This window comes from Rhinopithecus roxellana, chromosome 19 (assembly GCF_007565055.1).
Source record: "Rhinopithecus roxellana isolate Shanxi Qingling chromosome 19, ASM756505v1, whole genome shotgun sequence".
NCBI lineage: Eukaryota > Metazoa > Chordata > Mammalia > Primates > Cercopithecidae > Rhinopithecus > Rhinopithecus roxellana.
The window spans coordinates 67,987,289-68,010,173 of NC_044567.1; the positions used below are offsets into that span (position 1 = coordinate 67,987,289).

General features: G+C 44.4%; 1 protein-coding gene across 2 annotated transcripts in view; it reads right to left on the reverse strand.

Annotated features, from left to right (window-relative positions):
* The window catches only part of SPECC1 (sperm antigen with calponin homology and coiled-coil domains 1), a 316,918-nt gene extending 308,747 nt beyond the window's left edge, over positions 1-8,171 (reverse strand). Inside the window, exon 1 of one of the 2 annotated variants that reach the window (XM_030923260.1) lies at positions 7,646-8,171. The gene's annotated coding sequence lies outside the window, so the exon portion shown is untranslated. The remainder of the gene's footprint in view (positions 1-7,645) is intronic. The other variant, XM_030923264.1, reaches the window with a different exon arrangement.
* Positions 8,172-22,885: the final 14,714 nt, after the last annotated feature.

The window sequence follows — 22,885 nt, forward strand, 5'->3', positions numbered from 1 at the left end:
CAAGTATCTTAAAATTCAATGGAATGGTAGAAATATTTTTAAAACACTAAATCAAAAGAAACCTGGAAAACAAGAAAGAGTGCCAATGGCCAACTAAAATGTCTAGGAAATTTCTGAAAAGGAAAAAGTACTCAGAACCAGATTATCTAAGCAAACCACAGCCCAATACAAGCTTGGGAGGAGGCTGTCATGCAGAGGGAAATGGTCACAAGTTTCCGGGAACAGGCTTCTAACAGCAGATAGAAAGACGAGCAGAGATGGAATCTGACAAGGTGATTAACTGGGGAACTGTAGTCGGAATGGCCAGAACTGTTGGACCCTTCCCCTCAACATACCCCCTCGTATGGAATACACACACCACTCAGCAGCACACCACAGCTCTTCAGCAATCACAAGAGGCAGGCTACGGCTAGTAAGACAGACGGGAAAACAGCAATTCTCAAACTTCGAAGATGAACACATAAAGAATCACCAAGTTTTTATTCAATATCATGAAGCAGGGACACGGAATCAACAGCAGAACACATACCCAAGCAAAGATAATGACTAGAGCACACAGAATAAATTATTAGATATTCTTGGGAAGATCTGAAGGGATATTGTATCTACGAAGAGCAAGCAGTTGGTATGTGACGATCTCTACGATATACTGTGAAATAAAAAAAACAGGGCCAAGGGCAGATAGAGGATAATGCTACTCTTTGTGCAAAAAAGGAGGAATGGAGAATCTGATTCATATTTGCTTGTATTTGCATGAAGAAACTTTGGAAGCCACATAAAAAACTAACAACAATGGTTATCTGCTTGTAAGGCAAGAGAAGTAAGAGGATAGGAATGGTGGGGACACCTTTCATTTATGCCTTTTTAATACAGTCTGGTTTTGAACACTGATTATCTTACCTATTCCCTTTTTTTTTTTTTTTTTTTTGAGGTGGAGTCTCTGTCGCCCAGGTTGGAGTGCAGTGGCACGATCTCGGCTCACTGCAAGCTCCGCCTCCTGGGTTCACACCATTCTTCTGTCTCAGCCTCCTGAGTAGCTGGGACTACACGCGCCCACCACCAAGCCTGGCTAATTTTTTTTGTATTTTTTTCAGTAGAGATGGAGTTTCACCGCATTAGCCAGGATGGTCTCAATCTCCTGACCTCGTGATCCGCCCACCTCAGCCTCTCAAAGTGCTGGGATTACAGACGTGAGCCACCACGCCTGGCCTATCTTACCTATTTCAAAAGTTAAATTTTAAAAAGTAGAGACCCAGAAACTTAAAAATATGATAATCAATATTTAAAAACACTCAAGAGATGAGCTAATGAGTTGACTGAACAAATCTAAATATTAGATTGGTGACCTGCAAAATCAGCCCAAGGAACATACCAGAATGCAGCCCATAAAGATAAAGAGACAGAGCATTTCAGCTGGGCACAGTGGCATGGTAGGGGAATCGCCTGAGTCCAAGGGTCACAGTGAGCCGCACCATTGCACTCCAGACCTGGGCAACAGAGCAATACCCTGTCTCAAAAAAGAATTAAATTAAAAAAGACAGAACATTTGAGAGAAAAAGAAATTATTATTTCAGGAAACATGAAAGATAAATCAAGATATTCTAATTCCCAAGTAAGAATAATTCCAGAAGCAGAAAATAGAATGGAGACAAGGAAACACTCAAACCTTCTCCAGTACCACAGAAATGTGTATTAATCTTTAGAATGAAAGGGACTACCAAATGCTGAGCAGGAAGAACAAAAAATACCACTCTTAAGCTGGTGTGGTGCCCAGGCATGGTGGCTCACGCCTGTAATCCCAGCACTCTGGGAGGCCAAGGAAGGCAGATCACCTGAGGTCAGGAGTTTGAGATCAGTCTGGCCAACATGGTGAAACCCTGTCTCTACTAAAAATACAAACATTAGCTGAGTGTGGTGGCACACACATGTAATCCCAGCTACTTGGGAGGCTGAGGCAGGAGAATCGCTTGAATCCAGAAGGTGGAGGTTGCAGTGAGCTGAGATCATGCCACACTCCAGCCTGAGTGACAGAGCGAGACTCCATCTCAAAAAAAAAAAAATCCAGTCCTAGACAAATAGTAAATTTTAGAACACCAAAGAAAAAGAAAAAAAAATTGTAAAGCTTCAAAGAAAATAAACAGATTAACTACAAAGAAACAAGAGTCAGACTGCATGCACTTCTTCCTAGATACCAGCAGATAACAAACCAATATCTTCAAAATTCAGGAAGTTTTAACGTAGAATCTTATACCCAGTCAAGAATATTCACATGGAAAAGCAAAATAAAAAACATTTTTTAAACATGCAAGGGTTCAGAAAGTTTACCACTCACAGAATCCCTGAAAACAAAACGAAATAATCATTTAAGGACTCACTAAGCAAAACAAATGAGATAAAAGCACCAATGACGTACAAATAATCAGAAAAATTTGCAATTTACCTAAATAACTGTTAATACATAATATATGAAAACCCCAAAATTTAATATGGGACAGAATTAAAATCATAAGATTCTTTTTTACTTTACTCATGGAGAGTTCACATAAACAGATTATCTTTTAACAGCAAGAGAAAAAAATGTTTAGATATATGTGAAAAACTAAGGGTACCAAAACAGTGCAAATTCATTTATCATCAGGAAAATCCAAATTAAAACCACAATATCCACCAGAATAACTAAAATGGAAAAGACAGAAATTACCAAGAGTTGGCAAGAATGTGGAGCAACCACATATATTTCTGGGGTAAATAAGTTGGTGCAACCACTAATGAAAACTGTTTGCTAGTATCTACTAAAACTGAGCATATGCACGGACTATGACCAAGCAGTTCCACTCCCAGATACACACGCAACAGAAATGCATATACTCACTCAACAAAAGACATATACTAGAGTGTTCATGCACTTACTATTCATAATAGTCGAAAACTGCAACCAACCAACTGCCGATCCAAGTCAAATGTATATCTATATTAGGCATATATACAATGGCATATACACAGCAATGAGAATGAAATGAACCAGCCGGGCACAGTGGCTCATGCCTGTAATCTCAGCACTTTGTGAGGCTAAGGTGGGCAGATCACTCAAGGTCAGAAATTTGAGACTAGCCTGGCCAACATGGTTAAACCCCGTCTCTGCTAAAAATACAAAAATTAGGCAAGCATAGTGGTTGTAGGCATGTAATCCCAGCTACTCAGGAGGCTGAGATGGGAGAATTGTTTGAACCTGAAAGCCGGAGGTCGCAGTAAGCCGAGATGGAACCACTGCACTCCAGCCTGGGCAATAGAGCGAGACTCTGTCTCAAAAAAAGAAATCAAAAACACAAAAGAAGATGGAAGGAATAAACCGCAAAATATCAGTAATTAAAATAAATACAAAGGGGCCAAAGCCACCTATTAAAAGACAAAGATTTCACACCCATAAGGATAGCTACTATCAAAAAAAGAGAGAGAATAACAGATATTAGCAAGGATGTATAGAAACTGGAATTCTCATGCATTGCTGGTGAGAATACAAAATGGTTCAGCCTCTGTGGAAAACAGTATGCTGGGTCATCAAAAAATTAAAAATAGAAGTACTACTTGATCCAATAATTCTACTTCTGGGTATATACCCAAATAATTAAAAGCAGGGTCTTGAAGAGATATTTGTACACCCATGATCATGGCAGCATTATTCATAATAGCTATGATGTGGAACCAACACAAATATCCATTGACAAATATATGAATAAGCAAAATGTGGTGTGTACATTCAATAGAATATTAATTAGCAATAAAAATGAAGAAAATTCTGACACATGCTACAACATGAATGAACCTTGAGGGCATTACGTTAAACGAAATAAGTCAGTCATAAAAAGACAAATACTATATGAGGTACTATATTAGATACTCATGTAAGGTATCTAAAATAGGCAAATTCATAGAGACAAAAAGCAGAATGGTGGTTGCCAGGGGTTGGGGTAATGGATACAGAGCTTCAATTTTGTAAGATGAAAAAATTCTGGAGATTAGTTGCACAACAATGTACACACACTTAACACTGGTGAACGGTACACTTAAAAGTGATAAATGGTAAAATAATAATAATAATAATAAATAAATTGTATGTTATTTTACCACAATATTTATTAAAAGACAAAGATTAAGTAATCAAACAAAATCCAACTATAAGCTAATGGTAAGAGTAGTAATTAAAGAAGACACAGAAAATCGAAAATAAGTGAATAGAAAAAGATATTCCATATAAATGCTAACAAAAAGCAAATATAGCAATATAAAGAGAATGAACAACAAAAATAATTAAATAAGATGGCTCATCTATTCCCAAAAGGTACAATCCCCCAAGAAGATATAAGAATTGTGAACCTTGGCCGGGCGCGGTGGCTCAAGCCTGTAATCCCAGCACTTTGGGAGGCCGAGACGGGCAGATCACGAGGTCAGGCGATCGAGACCATCCTGGCTAACACGGTGAAACCCCGTCTCTACTAAAAAATACAAAAAACTAGCCGGGCCAGGTGGCGGGCGCCTGTAGTCCCAGCTACTCGGGAGGCTGAGGCAGGAGAATGGCATGAACCCGAGAGGAGGAGCTTGCAGTGAGCTGAGATCCCGCCACTGCACTCCAGCCTGGGTGACAGAGCAAGACTCCGTCTCAAAAAAAAAAAAAAAGAATTGTGAACCTTTAAGCACATAAGACAGCTTCAACAATGCATTTAAAGAAAGAAATATATATTAAACACAGAAATAGAACAAAAACCCCTACAAGAATCATAATGGGAGTCTTCAAAACAACTCTCCGAATCAACAGGTCAAACAGAGAAAAAAAATAAGTTATAGAACTGTATACCCAATATACTAAGAGTTCAGGGAACAGTCGTGACTGACAGTGGACGGCAAATTAATTTATTTGTAATCTTTGTTTTTCTTTCAGCACTGTGGCAGAATAGAGATCCCAAAACCTTTCAGCTACAAAACATCTTTTTTAAATGCTAGAAAAAATATAAAAATAACTCTGAAATCAATAGAAGAAACATGGTGAAACTAAAATTCTCAATACAGGGAGAATAAAGGCATTTTCAGATATTACAAAAACAGAGAATTGATCATCACTGTAGTAACTTCTAAAGAATGTACTTGAGGGAGAAGGAAAATGTTCCAAAGAAAATCATCTGTGATACAAGAAGGAACGCAAAGTGAAGAAAGGTAAACAGGTAGATAAAGCTAATAAATGTTGACCTAGAAAATAACAAAAACAATAGCAATAATGTCTCGTTGGAAGGCTTAAAGTAAAAATACAACTAAAGCCAAATGTGAGGTAAGTGGAACGAAAGAATTAGAAGTCCTTGCCTCGCTCACAGGACTGATTAAATAAATGAGCCAAGTTTTCCATTCAAACGGCTAAAACTTGAACAAAATAAGCTCAAATTAAGTAGAAAAATAAAAAACAGAAATTAATGACCCAGAAAAATAAAAAATCAATAGAATTAATCAATAAATCCTGGTTAATAAAAGCTGGTTCTTTGAAATGATTAATAAAATAATCATTAAGCAACTCTGATCAATAAAAAAGAGAAAAGGTACCAAAAAAAGTACTGTATCAGAAAGAGAACATACAGGTACATACAGATATGTAACAGTCTGTTTTCTTACAACAGAATACTATATACAACGTTAGGCTAGCATATATTAAAATTCAATAATGTTAATGATTTTCTAGGAAAATAGAAAATATTAAATTTACTTTGAAGAAACAGAAAAAAGGAGAAAAATAAATGATCGTGAAAAAAATGAAAAGGGAATTAAATACTGATATTAACTTCCTAAAAAAAACACCAGCAGCAGCCCAGGCAGTCTGTTCCCAAACTTGAGGGAACAGATAATTCTTCTATTCCAGAGCATAGAAAATGATGGTAAGTTTCCCAATTTAATCAGAGGACAGCCTAATCCTAATTATGAACACAGATCAAAATGGGGTACACTATGCCAATCTCAGATACCAAAACCCTAAACAAGATGCTAGCTTATTGATGTGAACAATCCAAAAGTGCATTTTAAATTAGCCCAGGGTTTTAGAGAAAGAAAATCTAGCAACGTGACCGCTTACGTTAACAATTTTAAGACGAAAATCTACATGATCAATGCATGCTACACAAAAGCATTTGGGAAAAAAAAAAAAAAAAAACCCAACCCTGACTTTTTAAACTCTTGGTAATTAGGCATAAACGGAAATGTACTTAATGTGATAGAATACACTCGGTGAAGATACACAGGGAATGCTTCCTAAAACCAGGCCCGAGACAAAGATTCCTATTTAACCTTAATAGTCAACGCTGCAGCGAGAGTAATCTCTGGAAGACAAGACAAACATGAGAGACATCTGTTGTTTAACAGACAGTAAGATCACCTACTTGGAAGAGGCAAACGAATCAACTGAAAAATTATTAAAACTGAGTCAGGGTTTAGTATAGAGGCTCAGCTTCAGCTGTAGTTTGGGCTACCAAATTCAACTCGCTTGCTTGGAGAGTTAATCCTGCAAAGCTAATTTATTTCTGTTGAAGTATTAGGATTGACAAGCCTTTGCTCCTCCCTCCTCCCCCATCTTCAACACTGAAATAACACGGTGTTTGAAACTGGATAACAGAATCTTCCAAAAACAAAAATTGTCCTGAAGGGCTGACTTGTGCCCCTACGCAAAAAAAACACTTTATCTGCTGCCTGCAGCTCCTAGGGTTGCTGGTGGATAAGCCTGTCAACCAGCTCGGCGTAATTCTTCCTGCAGAGGGCAAGGAAGAGCACCTTCACAGGAAGATTTTTTTCCGAACTGTATGCCGCTTATTACATAAACTTACGTGCTGGCAAATGGAGCTCCAGCAAAATAAGATATTCAGAGTCAAACTTCAAAAAAAAAAAAAAAAAAAGCACGCACATAACACTAATTTCCTTGCACGAACACTGGGGAAGGAGGTCGTTACTGCCGCGCGCCCGCAGGTCCGCACCACCGGGACACCCACGGGCACCGCGCGCTCCCCCGGGTCCGCCAGGTGCACTACGCCGCGGCGCCCCAGCTGAGACCCGGGATGCGCAGCCCTAGACCTTCCCCGGTCACCCAGGCCAGGAAGGGGCGGGAGCGCGGTGGACGCCGAGAGCCAAGGGCTTCTCGGTCCTCTGCACCACGCAGCACCAGCAAGGAGCACCAGGGAGGGTGCGGGAGGCTCCCGAGATCCAGGCGCCGGGGCCGGGCGTGTCCGCGCACCTGTCCCACCGCGGCAAGGGCTGGGATCGCCTCCAGGGCCGCAGCTGTCGGGAGCCACCTGGCCCTCAGTCCCGGGTCCCTGCGACAACCCTCGGGCCCGGAGGGGAGGAGGCGGCCACGTGCCGCAGCCACCTGCGGCACCGGTCCCACCGCTCCGGGCCGAGCAGGACAGGGCAGGACGTCCCTCCTGGACTGGGGCCAAGGACACGCGCCGAGCGGACCCGGGCCCCCGCGGCAAAGACGCAGCGCGCCTTCCCAGAAAGGCAGTCCCGTGCCTCTGCGACCGACTGCCAGACCCCCGCGCTCGCCCATCCACCCCGGCAGCCGCCGCGGCTGAGGCGCAGAGAGCCGGCCGGCGGGCGGGCTGGCGGCGCGGCTCCTACTCACCGGTCCCGCTGGCTCAGCGCCGCCGCAGCCCGCAGCCGCCGCGCCTTCCGGCGCTCACTGATGCTCAGGAGAGAGACCCGCGCTCAGCCGGCGCCTCCTGCCAGCGCCGCTAGGGGGGGCGAGCGCGAGCCGCGCGGGGCTCGCTGGGAGATGTAGTCCCAGAACCGCCGCCTGTGCTGTCCTCCTTCAGCCCGGGGTCGGGGGCCCCTCTGTACCGGCGCTCCCTGTCTCATCTCCCAATCTGCTCATCCTCTGTTTGCAGATAATCTATGTTGGGGCGCCCCAGGCCAGATCTGGGCCCCATTTCCGCACTCGAGACCGGCGGTTTTCTAAGGGTGGTGCCCGGACCAGCAGCTTCAGTCTCACGTAGGAATTCGAGAAAATGCAGGTTCTCCATCCCTCCGAGGCTATTCGGTTTTTCCTGCATTAAAACGATGAAGGTGGGGCCCAGCAGTCCGCATTCTTGCAAGCCCTTCAAGTGATTCTGAGGCGTCCTCCAGTTTGAGAGCTATGCTCACGGCCTCCCCTGCGACCCGCCCGTCATGCCTGTGGCGCTAGCCGCACACTGACACCGCATTCTGCGGGACCCGCCCCCCACCCCTCTGCACCCTCACCGCCCAGTGCCTCCTCCAGGACGCCGTGGAGGCTCCTGGAACTCGGGAAGGTGAATATCCCACTCAGCATCTTCCCTACCCCTCACGGTGAGGCACATGGCCAGGGGTTGGAAAGAGTCACTGTGTTTCTTGACATGGAAGTGGCCTAAGACCTTAGTGAAAGCTGCAGGAGTGGAATGACAGGACCTTCGGTCATATTTGAGGGCGTGAGGATCAAAGGAGGAGGATGGAAAGGATCCAGGGAAAATAACCAACACTGGCAAGTCGCGATGCCCAGGTAGAGGGGAGAGCCTAGACTAGTGGTTCTCGACCAGGGCTCATGTTGCCCTTCCTCGCCGCCCCGCGAACATTTGGGGAGGTCTGGAGACGTTTTCGGTTGTCATGATGCGGGAGATGCTACTGTTACCTAAGTGGGTAGACACGAGGGTGCTCCTCAACATCCTATCTGAAGGACAGGACTGTCCCACAAGGAAGAATGATCCGGCCCCAAATAAGAAGCCTTGGCTGGTCAGCAACAACCCCTTTGTTCTGAGAAGAGAGGAGGAAAGAATAAAAGAAGAGGGGTGAATCTTTGCTTTGGTAGAGGAAACTTGAAGACGTTTTCACTAGAAAGGAAGAGAGGAAGAGAAGGAAGATGTCTGTAAGGACGACCAAACCGGGTGACAGCGGATTTCCTCATACTGAAGTAATGAGTCCTAGTTATAATAAATTCCTAATAAAAAATCCAGTTTATCCCTGCAATAAACTTGTCTTATTTTTTAAAATACACTGCTTGATTCTGTTTGCTAATATTTTATTTATAAGCTTTGCATTGATATTCAAAAATAAGATGGGTAATAATTTTCTTTTGGAATGGCTAATGTTGTTTGGTTTCAGAATCAATGTTATGCTCACATCATAAAAAATCTGGAACCGAGGCAGGAGGAGTGCTTGAAGCCAGAAGTTCGAGACCAGTCTAGGAAGCATAGTGAGACCCCATCTCTACAAAAAAAGAGAAAAAGAAAAAAAATTGGGCGCGTTTGCTTTTTCCTTTTACTCTGAAGAATTTAAGGGGCATTAAAATTATCTATTGTTTGAGGTTTGATCATTTCTCAGTTGAAAATGTCCCTCCCAGCCTGATACTTTCTTTGGGGAGAGTAAATCTTTTAAGGCTAGAAATATTTCCTTTGTGGCAGTTTTATAATTTACATTTTAAAAATTCTTCTAGAGTTAATTTTGATAAAGCATGTATTTCTTAAAACAAATTATCCTTTTTTTCCAGATTTTCAAGTGTATGTGCATAAAGTTGAGGAAAGTAGTCTTTTGTGAACCTTTTAACTTCTCCCAAATATCTTATTTTGTGTGTTTTTGCTTTCTTCATTTTGTTAACTTTTAAAATTATATTTTTTTTTTCAAAGAACCAGCTCTTAGGTTTATGTTTTTAGTTATACTGGAGCTTTTTTCTTCTTCTTTTTAAAATATTTTTTCTCGGCCGGGCGCGGTGGCTCAAGCCTGTAATCCCAGCACTTTGGGAGGCCGAGACGGGCGGATCACGAGGTCAGGAGATCGAGACCATCCTGGCTAACACGGTGAAACCCCGTCTCTACTAAAAAATACAAAAAACTAGCCGGGCGAGGTGGCGGGCGCCTGTAGTCCCAGCTACTCGGGAGGCTGAGGCAGGAGAATGGCGTAAACCCGGGAGGCGGAGCTTGCAGTGAGCTGAGATCCGGCCACTGCACTCCAGCCTGGGTCACAGAGCGAGACTCCGTTTCCAAAAAAAAAAAAAATATTTTTTCTCCTTTGCTTTTTCTTTTTTACCTCTCTTTTTAGCCTAACTTGAAGCCCACCTATATTTTTGTTGTTGTTGTTCCCCGTTAAAAGAAAAACTTAAGACACAGTTTGAGCACAGAATGATTTGATTCCTAAATCTGGTAGCTGCCCTAAGCAGAATAGGTTAAAAGTGACTCTAGCACTGTCATGTGGTCAGAGAGGATTTATGGAATGGTTAAGAGCGACTCCAGCACTGCCACATCGTCAGGGAGGATTTATGGACAGAAAAAAAGAAAGTACGTACAGAAAATGGAAGTGAGGTGCAGAAACAGCCAGATGGGTTACAGCTCAGTTTTTGCCTTATTTGAACAGGGTTTGAACAGTTGATGTCTGTGATTGGCTGAAACTTGGTGATTGGCAGAAGAGTAGGTTACAGTCTGTTTGCATGTTTATTTACAGTTCACTCTGTATGGAGGAACCTATAGGCTGAACTTAAAATATGTATGAAGGCAGCTTTAGGCTAAACTTAATATTTCCAATTATTAATTTCTGTTTTTGTGTTTATTCCTTTTTTCAGCGTATTTCAGGGTATTCCTTTCTTTCAGGGTATTTTTTTTTTCTAACTTCTCGAATTTTTTGGTAAATGTAAGTATTTAAGGCTGAATTCTAAATTAAAAAATTAGCTGGGCATTGCAGTGCACACCTGTAATCCCAGCCACTCAGGGCTGAGGCAGGAGGATCGCTTGAGTACAGGAGATCGAGGCTGCAGTGAACCGAGATCCTGCCAGTGCACTCTAGCCAGGACAACAGAGGGAAGCCCTGTCTCAAAAAAAAGCAAGAGGTGGGGGCTAACTTAGCATTTAGATGTAGATTAGATACGTACTGCTTTAGATATAGCTCATAATTTCTGACGTAAAGCATTTTCACTATTTTTATTTTACAGATATTCTAAAATGTTGGTTTTGTCTTAATGTAGTTTTAAAATTTGAAGTGGAAGTATGAGAGTTTTATTTATTTACTTATTTATTTATTTATTTATTTTATTTTATTTTTTCCCCCGAGATGCAGTCTTGCTTTGTCTCCCAGGCTGGAGTGTGGTGGCGGCTCAATCTCGGCTCACTGCAACCTCCGCCTCCCAGGTTCAAGTGATTCTCCTGCCTCAGCCTCCTGAGTAGCTGGGATTACAGGCACGCACCACCACACCCGGCTAATTTTTGTACTCTTAGTAGAGATGGGGTTTCACCACGTTGGCCAGGCTGGTCTCGAACTCCTAACCTCGTTATCTGCCCATCTCGGCCTCCCAAGATGCTGGGATTACAGGTATGAGATACTGCACCCGGCCCAAAGTTTTAAAATATCCAGGTGGTAGAGGCTTTTGTTATTAATTTTTAGTTTTATTTTGTTGTGATCAGAGATCAGTGTTTTCTGTACTGTACCTTTTTTTTTTTTTTTTTTTTTTTCAAGAGATAGGGTCTTGCTCTATTACCCAGGCTGAGGTACAGTGGCACAATTAGAGCTCATTGCAGCCTCGACCTCATGGGCCCAAGTGATTCTCCTGCCTCAGCCTTCCAAGCAGCTGGGACTACAGGTGTGAATCACCATGTATCGCTAATTTTTTTTATTTTTGTAAATTTTTTGTAGAGATGGTGTCTCACTATGTAACCCAGGCTGGTCTTCAACTTCTGACTTCAAGTGATCCTCCCAATGGGGCCTCCCAAAGCACTGGCATTACAGGCATGAGCCACTGTGCCTAGCCTGTAAACACCTTTTACTTTCGAAATATTTGAGTTTCTTTGCGGCATAAAATGGGGTCAATTTTTGCGAATGTTTGATGGGCACTCAAGGGTAACGTGTACTCTTTGTTTTCAACATACAGATTTTGATATGTACCAATGAGATATAATTTGTCAATTATATTATTTATGTCTTCTGTGACCTTAGACGTATTTTGATCTAACATAATCTGAAGAAGGTAAATTAGAATCTTTTGTTACTATTGTGTTTTTATTTCTCTGCTTTATAAATAGTACAATGTTACTTGTGCATAAATATTTCTCTGCTTTATAAATAGTACCATGTTACTTGTGCATAAATATTCATTCGTCTTATATTCTTGGGAATTGTCCCATTTCATCATAAAATGGCCTTCTTTGTCTCATTTAATGTATTCAATCTTTGCCCCGAATTTAACATTGTCTGATATTATGACAACCCTGCTGAATTTTGTTTGTTACCCCAATAAACCTTTGCTGTTTTCGTCTTTTCTGAACCCTTTATTTTAGGTAAATCCTTTGAATTAGAGCACTAAGTTTTGCTTTGTGATTAAATCTGAAAATCTTTATCTTGCCATAGAAGAGTTGAGCCCTATTCATGTGACAGCTATATTACGCTGTTTCATACCCCTTTTGGTCCTTTTTTCACTCTTTCATTGCATATTTTGTGTTTATTGTGTTTTGTGTTTCTTCTGATAATTTGGAAGGTTTATATTTCTATTCAAGAAGTTGCCTTTATAATCATACTCTGCAATACGCATAGTCCTCAGTTTCTTCAGACTGTCTGTTAACTACCTATTCTGAATAAAGATGACATTGTACTTTCCCTCTTTTTTCTTTACCCCTTTTCTTCTCCTCACCTAGTGTAAATGATTTTATCCTTCTTTAGTATTTGCTTTTTTCATTAACTACATTTATAAATATTTATCACTTGATTTTTAAATCAGTTTTGAATGAGATATTTGGATTCCTAGATATAAAAGATGTTAACTATACCATTTCCACGTTAGTGGGTTTATAAAATCATACATTCTGATGTGTAACCATAATCCCACCTTTGTTTTGGTTCTACTCCTACAGTTAAACAGAGTCAGAATTACTATTAACAGTTATTTTGCCATAGTTTTTTCCCCAACCCATTTTGTGGTAAGTTGTGATCCTACTTTAGTTTCTTCAAGAATAATTTATAGAGCAGAGTGTGGTGGCTCACGCTTGTAATCCCAGCACATTGGGAGACAAGAGGTAGAAGGATTGCTTGAAGCCAACAGTTCAAGACCACCCTGAGCAACATAGCAAGTCCCCGTCTCTACAAAAAATTTTAAAATTTAGCCAGATGTAGTGGCATGTGCCTATAGTCCCAGCTACTCAGGAGGCTGAGGCAAGAGGATTGCCAGAGCCCAGAAGTTTGAGGCTGCATTGAGCTCTGATTGTGCCACTGCACTCCAGTCTGGGCAACAAAGTGAGACCCTCTCTCTTTAGAATAATAACAATTTATGAAAATTATATTCCCTGAGTTTTTCATGTTTAAAAATATTTGTTGCCTTTATCCTGTAAAAGTTTGAGTATACATTTCTTGGGTAATACTTTATTTCTTGAAGAATGTAAGTATTGTCTTCTAAAATTGAGTGTTGCTGTAATGAAATCAGAAGTCAACCTGGTTTATTTCTCCTTAGAAGTGAAGTAATTGCTGGGCGCGGTGGCTCAAGCCTGTAATCCCAGCACTTTGGGAGGCTGAGGTGGGCGGAACACGAGGTCGGGAGATCGAGACCATCCTGGCTAACAGAGTGAAACCCTGTCTCTACTAAAAGTACAAAAAATTAGTCGGGCATGGTGGCGGGCGCCTGTAGTCCCAGCTACTCGGGAGACTGAGGCAGGAGAACGGCGCGAACGCGGGAGGCGGAGCTTGCAGTGAGCCGAGATCAAGCCAACTGCCCTTCAGCCAGGGCAATACAGCGAGCCTCGGTCTCAAAAAAAAACAGAAGTGAAGTAATTGCCGACCGGGGGCGGTGGCTGACACCTGTAATCCCAACACTTTGGGAGGCTGAGACGAGCGGATCACGAGGTCAGGAGATCGAGACCATCCTGGCAACACGGTGAAACCCTGTCTCTACTAAAAGTACAAAAAATTAGTCGGGCATGGTGGCGGGCGCCTGTAGTCCCAGCTACTCGGGAGACTGAGGCAGGAGAACGGCGCGAACGCGGGAGGCGGAGCTTGCAGTGAGCCGAGATCAAGCCAACTGCCCTTCAGCCAGGGCAATACAGCGAGCCTCGGTCTCAAAAAAAAACAGAAGTGAAGTAATTGCCGACCGGGGGCGGTGGCTGACACCTGTAATCCCAACACTTTGGGAGGCTGAGACGAGCGGATCACGAGGTCAGGAGATCGAGACCATCCTGGCAACACGGTGAAACCCTGTCTCTACTAAAAGTACAAAAAATTAGCCGGGCGTGGTGGCGGCGCCTGTAGTCCCAGCTACTCGGGAGGCTGAGGCAGGAGAATGGCGTGAACCCCGGGAGGAGGAGCTTGCAGTTGCAGTGAGCCGAGATCTCGCCAATGCTCTCCAGCCTGGGAGACAGAGCGAGACTCCGTCTCAAAAAAAAAAGCAAAAACAAACAAACAAACAAAGAAGTGAAGTAATTGCCACGCTGCTTCAAGAATTATCTCTTTGTCTACGAAATCCAGAAATCTCACTGTTACACATTTTGGAAATATTATTCTGGACCAGTATTTCCTGGGACACAATAGATTGACTCTATGGATTTAATTCTTTTTTTTTTTTTTTTTTTTTTTTTTGAGACAGAGTCTCACTGCAATCTCAGCTCACCTCCTGCCTCCCAGGTTCAAGCAATTCTCCTGCCTCAGCCTCCCAAGTAGCTGGGACTACAGGCACGTGCCACCAGGCCTGGCTAATTTTTGTATTTTTAGTACAGACAGGGTTTTACCATGTTGGCCAGGCTGGTCTTGAACACCTAACCTCAAGTGATCCACCCGCCTCAGCCTTCCAAAGTGCTGGGATTACAGGCATGAGCCACCACGCCCAGCCTCAATTCCTCTATCTGGTAATTTTTCTTAAGTTAAAAATATTTCTTCTAATACGTTATTTCAGTGTTCTTCTAAGATGCATAAAACACCCTATTCCCAGGTCTGCCCCCACCTTGCTAGTGAGCTGGGCTGGCTCTTCACTAGAGCTCTGGCTTTCTCCTACTTGATCTCAAGAGCCTCTGTCAGCCTCCACCTGGTTTATGGTTTGGAGTTATTTTGTTTTTTGTTTTTGACAGAGTCTTGCTTTGTCACCCAGGCTGGAGTGTAATGGCACGATCTTGGCTCACTGCAACCTCTGTCTCCCAGGTTCAAGCCATTCTCCTGCCTAGCCTACTGAGTAGCTGGGATTACAGGCACATGCCACCACACCCAGCTAATTTTTGTATTTTTAGTAGAGACGGGGTTTCACCATGTTGGCCAGGGTGGTCTCGAACTCCTGACCTCAGGTAATCCACCTGCCTCAGCCTCCCAAAGTGCTGGGATTATAGGCGTGAGCCACTGTGCCTGGCATCGTTTGGAGTTTTAATCTGTAGTTTTAATAAAAATAGTGCTTCTGCCGGGCACGGTGGCTCAACCCTATAATCCCAGCACTTTGGGAGGCCGAGACGGGCGGATCGCGAGGTCAGGAGATCAAGACCATCCTGGCTAACACGGTGAAACCCCGTCTCTACTAAAAAATACAAAAAAAAACTAGCCGGGCGAGGTGGCGGGCGCCTGTGGTCCCAGCTGCTCCGGAAGCTGAGGCAGGAGAACGGCATAAACCCGGGAGGCGGGGCTTGCCGTGAGCTGAGATCCTGCCACTACACTCCAGCCTGGGGGACTCCGTCTCAAAAAAAAAAAAAAAAAAAATAGTGCTTCTGTTTGTGTTTCTTGTATTCCTTGGTAATCTTGGGTAATTTGTAAGATCCCCACATCTACACAAGAAGTCCATTTTCAATTCTTTTCTTCAGGCTGTTTATTTTTTATTTTATTTTATTTTATTTTATTTTATTTTATTTTATTTTATTTATTTTTGAGATGGAATCTCGCTCTGTCACTCCTGGAGGCTGGAGTGCAGTAGCGCAGTCTTGGGTCACTGCAACCTCTGTCTCCCGGCTTCAAGCAACTCTCCTGCCTCAGCCTCCCAAGTACCTGGGATTACAGGCACCTGCCACTTTTTTATTTTTTCAGAGACAGAGTCTCGCTTTGTCGACCAGGCTGGAATACAGTGGTGCAATCATGGCTGACTATAACCTCCAACTCCTGGGCTCAAGTGATCCTCCTGCCTCAGCCTCCTGAGTAGTTGGGACTACAGGCACATGCCACCATGCCCGGTTAATTTTCATTTTTTTGTAGAGACATGGTCTCCATATGTTGCCCAGGCTGGCCTCCTACTCCTGGCCTCAAGTAATTATTCCACCTAAGCCTCCCAAAGTGCTAGGATTATAAGCGTGAGCCACCATGCCCAACCTTGTTCTACTATTTTAATTTCATATGTTAGGTGACCATGTAATTGATCATCCAAACCAGGATACTGTAAGAATGAGAGAGGCTAACAGTAGTGTGATGCTGGGACTAGCATTGTGCACCGAGATTATTTCTGGGAAAGCAGGAGATACGGTCACGCTACTTATAGTGTGCTTATCTTTGGATTGTTGAATTTGGAGTTTCTATTTTCAGGCTTATTTCAACTGGGCAGCCTGATCCACCCTGCCCAGCAATGCTACCGTCCTCTCCACCAGGCCTCTCGGACCCCTTCAGTCACTATACTTAGTTCAGTTCCCCCACCCTCCTACTCCCTAAAAGCCTAAGCTTTAGTTCTAGGCAGGGATCGGCACAGCTTTCTTTTTCCTCATTCCTGGAGCCAGGAATCCTGCCTCAGGTCTACTGCCATCTTCTGTGGGCTGTTTTAGTTCCTATTACCCAGACTCAAACTCCCAGCATTCCCCACCTGATTCCAGACTTGGAGTCCAGAGCTTTAACGTCTTCAGGCCAACTCCCTACTTTGCGTTTCTGTCCCTATATCTTAGTCCATGGAGATACATTTCATGTCTTTGAGTCTACCTACATAAGTAAGTTTTGCTCTTTTTTTATTTTTTACTTTTATTTATTTATTTATTTTTATTTTTATTTTTATTTTTTGAGATGGAGTCTCGCCCTGTCACCCAGGCTGTGGTGCAATGACACCATCTTGACTCACTGCAACCTCCGCCTCCTGGGTTCAAGCGATTCATCTGCCTCAGCCTCCCGAGTAGCTGGGATTACAGACAGGCACCACCACGCCTGGCTAAGTTTTTGTATCTTTTAGTAGAGACGTGGTTTTACCATGTTGGCCAGTCTGGTCTGGAACTCCTGAACTCGTGATCTGCCCACCTTGGCCTCCCAAAGTGCTGGGATTTCAAGCATTAGCCATTGTGCCTGGCCAGTTTTGCTCTTTTCATATTTCATTGCTATAAGTTTAGAGGATAAGTTTACAGTGCAATATGCATTCCCAAATATTAGGCCAAAAAATCTCCAAAAAATCAGAAAAAAAAATCCAAAAAAATCTCAAAAAATACCAAAAAGCAACAACAATCTCACAGATCATACTCACTGACCCCCTATAAAATAAAATTAGAAATTAACCACAACTTAACAAAATAAAGTACTCAAGTCAGAGAGGAAAGAGGAAATAAACACCAAAATTACAAAGTCTAGGCCAGGTACGGTGGCTCATGCTTGTAATCCCAGCACTTTGGGAGGCCAAAGCGGGTGGATCACAAGGTCAGGAGTTCGAGACCAGCCTGGCCAATATGGTGAAACCCCGTTTCTACTAAAAATACAAAAATTAGCCAGGCATGGTGACGTGTGCCTGTAATCCCAGGCACTTGGAAGGCTGAGGCAGGAGAATCAGTGAACCCAGGGAGACGGAAGTTGCAGTGAGCCTAAATCGTGCCTGGCACTCCAGCCTGGGTGCCAAAGTGAGACTCCGTCTCAAAAAAAAAAAATAAAATTACAAACTTTTTAGATAGAAATTTCTTTCCTTTTTTTTTTTCTTTTTAGACAACTCTGTTGCCGAGGCTGGAGTGCAGTGGCACCGTGTCGGCTCACTGCAAACTCCGTCTCCTAGATTCAAGCAATTCTCCTGCCTCAGCCTCCCAAGTAGCTAGGATTACAGGTGCCCACCACCATGTCCAGCTATTTTTTTATACTTTTGGTAGAGATGGTGTTTCACCATGTTGGCCAGGTTGGTCTCGAACTCCTGACCTCAGGTGATCCACCTGCCTCGGCCTCCCAAAGTGCTTGGATTACAGATGTGAGCCACCGCGCCCCCACCAAATAGAAATTTCAACATGAGGCCAGGCACAATGGCTCACGCCTGTAATCTCAGCACTTCCGGAGGCTGAGGCGTGGAAGGATCACTTGGGCCCAGGAGTTGGGGACCAGCATGAGTGACAGAGACAGACCCTGTGTCTACTTATAGAAAGAAGGAAAGAAAAAGCAAGCAAGCAAGAGAGAGAGAGAGAGAGAGGGAGGGAGGGAGGGAGGGAGGGAAGGAAGGAAGGAAGGAAGGAAGGAAGGAAGGAAGTAAGGAGGGAAGGAGGGAAGGAAGGAGGGAGAGGGAGGGGAGGGGAGGGGAGGGAAGGGGAAGAAAGAAAGAAAGAAAGAAAGAAAGAAAGAAAGAAAGAGAGAGAGAGAGAGAGAGAGAGAGAGAGAGAGAGAGAGAGAGAGAGAGAGAGAGAAAGAAAGAAAGAAAGAAAGAAAGAAAGAAAGAAAGAAAGAAAGAAAGAAAGAAAGAAAGAAAGAAAAAAATTTCAACATGAAAAGTATCTCTCAAACCCTTCGAGATGTTGACAAAAAGCGACTCAAAGGAAAATGTATTACTTTATGTGAATTTACTTGAAAATAAGAAAGAGGTCAGGTGTGGTGGCTCACGCCTGTAATACTGACACTTTGGGAGTCCGAGGCAAGTGGATCACGAAGTCAGGAGATCGAGACCATCCTGGCTAATAATGTGAAATCCTGTCTCTACTAAAAATACAAAAAATTGGCTAGGCACGGTGGCTCACGCCTGTAATCCCACACTTTGGAAGGCCAAGGCGGGTGGATCACCTGAGGTCAGGGGTTCGAGACCAGCCTGGCCTACATGGTGAAACCTCATCTCTTCTACAAATACAAAAATTAGCTGGGCATGGTGGTAGGTGCCTGTAATCCCAGCTACTCAGAGGCTGAGGCAGGAGAATCGTTTGAACCGGGGAGGCAGAGGTTGCGGTGAGCCAAGATCACACCACTGCACTCTAGCCTGGGCAACAGCCTGGGTGATGCAGTGAGACTCCATCTCAAAAAAAAAAAAAAAAAAAAAAAAGCTGGGCGTGGTGGCCTGTGCCTGTTGTCCCAGCTACTTGGGAGGCTTAGGCAGGAGAATCGCATGAACCCGGGCAGCAGAGGTTGCAGTGAGCTGAGATCACACCACTGCACTCCAGCCTGGGCGACAGAGCAAGACTCCGTTTCAAAAAAAAGGAAAGAAAAAGAAAAAGAAAAAAAACCCTGATAATAAAGGAACCAAATGTTCAACTCTCAAAGCTGGGAGACTTCAAGGAAATAATTAATAAAGGCAGAAGTTAAACGGAGGAAAAAAAAATGTTTGACCTGGTCAATAAAGCAAAAATTTTTTTGAGATGGAGTCTTGCTCTGTCGCCCAGGCTGGAGTGCAGTGTTGCCAACTCAGCTCACTGCAACCTCCGCCTCCCGGGTTCAAGCGATTCTCCTGCCTCAGCCTCCTGAGTAGCTGGTAGCGCACCACCAGGCCCGCCTAATTTTTGTATTTTTATCAGAGATGGAGTTTCACCATATTGGTCAGGCTGGTCTCAAACTCCTGACCTCAGGTGATCCGCCCACTTCAGCCTCCCAAAGTGCTGGGATTACAGGCAGGTGCCACCACGCCTGGCCTAAATCAAAATATTGGTTCTGTGCAAAAGGTTAATAAAAGAGCAAACGTTTACAAGCTGGAGCCTGCACCCATTCAGCTGAGTGTGCCTGGAGAAAAAACAATCTCACTTCAAAATCATGATCACGCAGCCCTTTTTGCTTCCTAAAAATCCTACTATGTTGCTGTTGGCCATCCTCCCTCTTTCTCTCTCTCTTACTTTCTCTCCAGAAAAGCTATTCAGACTTTCTCCTTTTTCCTCAAACCTCCAACACTTCCTTCTCCATCCTTAGCCTCAGCTGCTGACCTCACTTCTAATCATTGAGAAACCAGGAGAAGCATTTAAGAGTGAACCTCCGCCTCCCTGCAGGGGCAAAACCACCCACCTCCCTATGTTTGTGTCCCAATTCTGGGTCCTCTCCTCTCACCATGGATGGACAGTCCGGGCTCTGAGCCCAAGCCAGGCCTCCCCTGGAGCTCTGGATCCACCAACTACAGCTTCTCAGGCAGGGCCCCGGCAGCTCCCCTGCTCCCTTGCACCATCAGTCCCTCCCCTCACCGGGTCACTCCTAACAATATATAAATTTAGTGACGTTTCTCCCATGTGTTAAAGTCACTTAGCCTCACTCCTCCCCCAGCTACTATCCTATTTGTTTCTTTCCATTCTCTGCAAAACTTCCCAAAGTGTTGTGTCTATGTGCTGACTCCATTTGTCTTCTGTTCTCTGCTGAGTCCTTCCTACAGACTCTCACTCCAGTCACTCCATGAAATGACCTCTGCACTGCCACACCCAATGGTCGATGTTCAGTTCTTAATTTTATGCGATCTTTCAGCAGCATTTCACCTGGCTGATCACTGCCTCTTCTTAAAAATAGTTTTCTCGGGCCGGGCGCGGTGGCTCAAGCCTGTAATCCCAGCACTTTGGGAGGCCGAGACGGGCGGATCACGAGGTCAGGAGATCAAGACCATCCTGGCTAACATGGTGAAACCCTGTCTCTACTAAAAATACAAAAAACTAGCCGGGCGACCTGGCGGGCGCCTGTAGTCCCAGCTACTCGGGAGGCTGAGGCAGGAGAATGGCGTGAACCCGGGAGGCGGAGCTTGCAGTGAGCTGAGATCCGGCCACTGCACTCCAGCCTGGGCGACAGAGCGAGACTCCGTCTCAAAAAAAAAAAAAAAAAAAAAAAAAAAAAAAAAAAAAAAAAATAGTTTTCTCAGTCAGACACAGTGGCTCATACCTGTAATCCCAACATTTTGGGAGGCCAAGGCAGGAGGATCATGAGAGCCCAGGAGTTCAAGATCAACCTGGGCAACATGGTGAGACCCTATCTCTACAAAAACTAAAAAGTAGCCGGTGTGATGGCATGCACCTATAGTCCCATCTACTCAGGAGGCTGAGGCAGTAGGATCACTTGAGCCTGGGAAATCAAGGCTGCAGTGAGCCATGATTACACCACTGCACTCCAGCCTGAGTGACAGCGAGACCCTGTCTCAAAAAAACAAAATACAAAACTTTTCTCAGCATATTCCTCTGATTCTCCTGTTGCTTCTGGCTGCACAGGTTCAGTCTCCTTTGCTGGTTTTTCCTCACCCTCCTAACCTCTTGACCTTGAAGTGCCCCAGAGTACAGTCTTTTTTTTTTTTTTTTTTTTTTTTTTTTTGAGGCGGAGTCTCGCTCTGTCGCCCGGACTGGAGTGCAGTGGCCAGATCTCAGCTCACTGCAAGCTCCGCCTCCCGGGTTTACGCCATTCTCCTGCCTCAGCCTCCCGAGTAGCTGGGACTACAGGCGCCTGCCACCTCGCCCGGCTAGTTTTTGTATTTTTAGTAGAGACGGGGTTTCACCGTGTTAGCCAGGATGGTCTCGATCTCCTGACCTCGTGATCCGCCCGTCTCGGCCTCCCAAAGTGCTGGGATTACAGGCTTGAGCCACCGCGCCCGGCCGTTTTTTGTTTTGTTTGAGATGAAGTCTTGTCGGTCACCAAAGCTGGAGTGCAATGGTGTGGTCTCGGCTCACTGCAACCTCCGCCTCCTGGGTTCAAGTGATTCTCCTGCCTCAGCCTCCCAAGTATCTGGGACTATAGGCACATGCCACCATGCCCGACAACTTTTTGTATTTTTTAGTAGAGACAGGGTTTCACTACATTGGCCAGGCTGGTCTCAAACTCCTGATCTCATATACCACCCGCCTCGGCCTCCCAAAGTGCTGGGATTACAGGCATGAGCCACTGCGCCCAGCCCAGGGTACAGTCTCTAGACAGCTTTTCTACCTATGCTCGCTCCCCTCATAAACTCCTCCTGCCTCATGGCTTTAAATACCATCTGTAGACTGATGACTCCCGTATTTCTTTTTCTTTTATTTTTTTTTTTTTGGAGACAGAGTCTCGCTCTGTCACCCAGGCTGGAGTGCAGTGGTGCAATCTCCACTCACTGCAACCTCCACCTACCATGTTCATGCCATTCTCCTACCTCAGCCTCCCAAGTAGCTGGGACTACAGGCACCCGCCACCACGCCTGGCTAATTTTTTTGTATTTTTAGTAGAGATCGGCTTTCACCATGTTAGCCAGGATGCTCTTGATCTCCTGACCTCGTGATCTGCCCATCTTGGCCTCCCAAAGTGCTGGGATTACAGGCGTGAGCCACCGCACCCGGCCGATGACTCCCATATCTCTTGCTGGGTGGGAGTTCTCCTCAGAACTCCATACTCATAAATCCAACTCTCATAAATAGCATCTCAAATGGGCAATATGCTTAAAAGTCAATTCCTACTTTTCTCCCTAAACTTGCTTTCCTGCAGTCTTCACCCTCTTAATGTCCAGTCTAACCTGGAGGCAAAAACTTTTGAGTCGTTCTTGACTCTTCTCTATTACACACCCTATCCAATCTTTCTGCAGATCCAGTCGACCCCTAAATCCAGTTAGCTCTCATCATCTCCCCTGTTACCCCCTGGTCCAGGGCATCTCCCTCTCTCACCTGAATCACTGCGGCATTCTCCTCACTGGTCTCTTTGGTTCTGTTTTCACTCCACCCCAGCCTAGTCTCCACAGAGCAATCAAAGAGATCCTTTTAAAGTGTAATTCCCACCGTGTTCCTGCTCTGCTCAAAACCCTGTCGTGATTCCCGTTTTAATCTGTCAGATTAAAAGCCAGAGTCTTTCCGGTGACCTACATGATCTGCCTGTT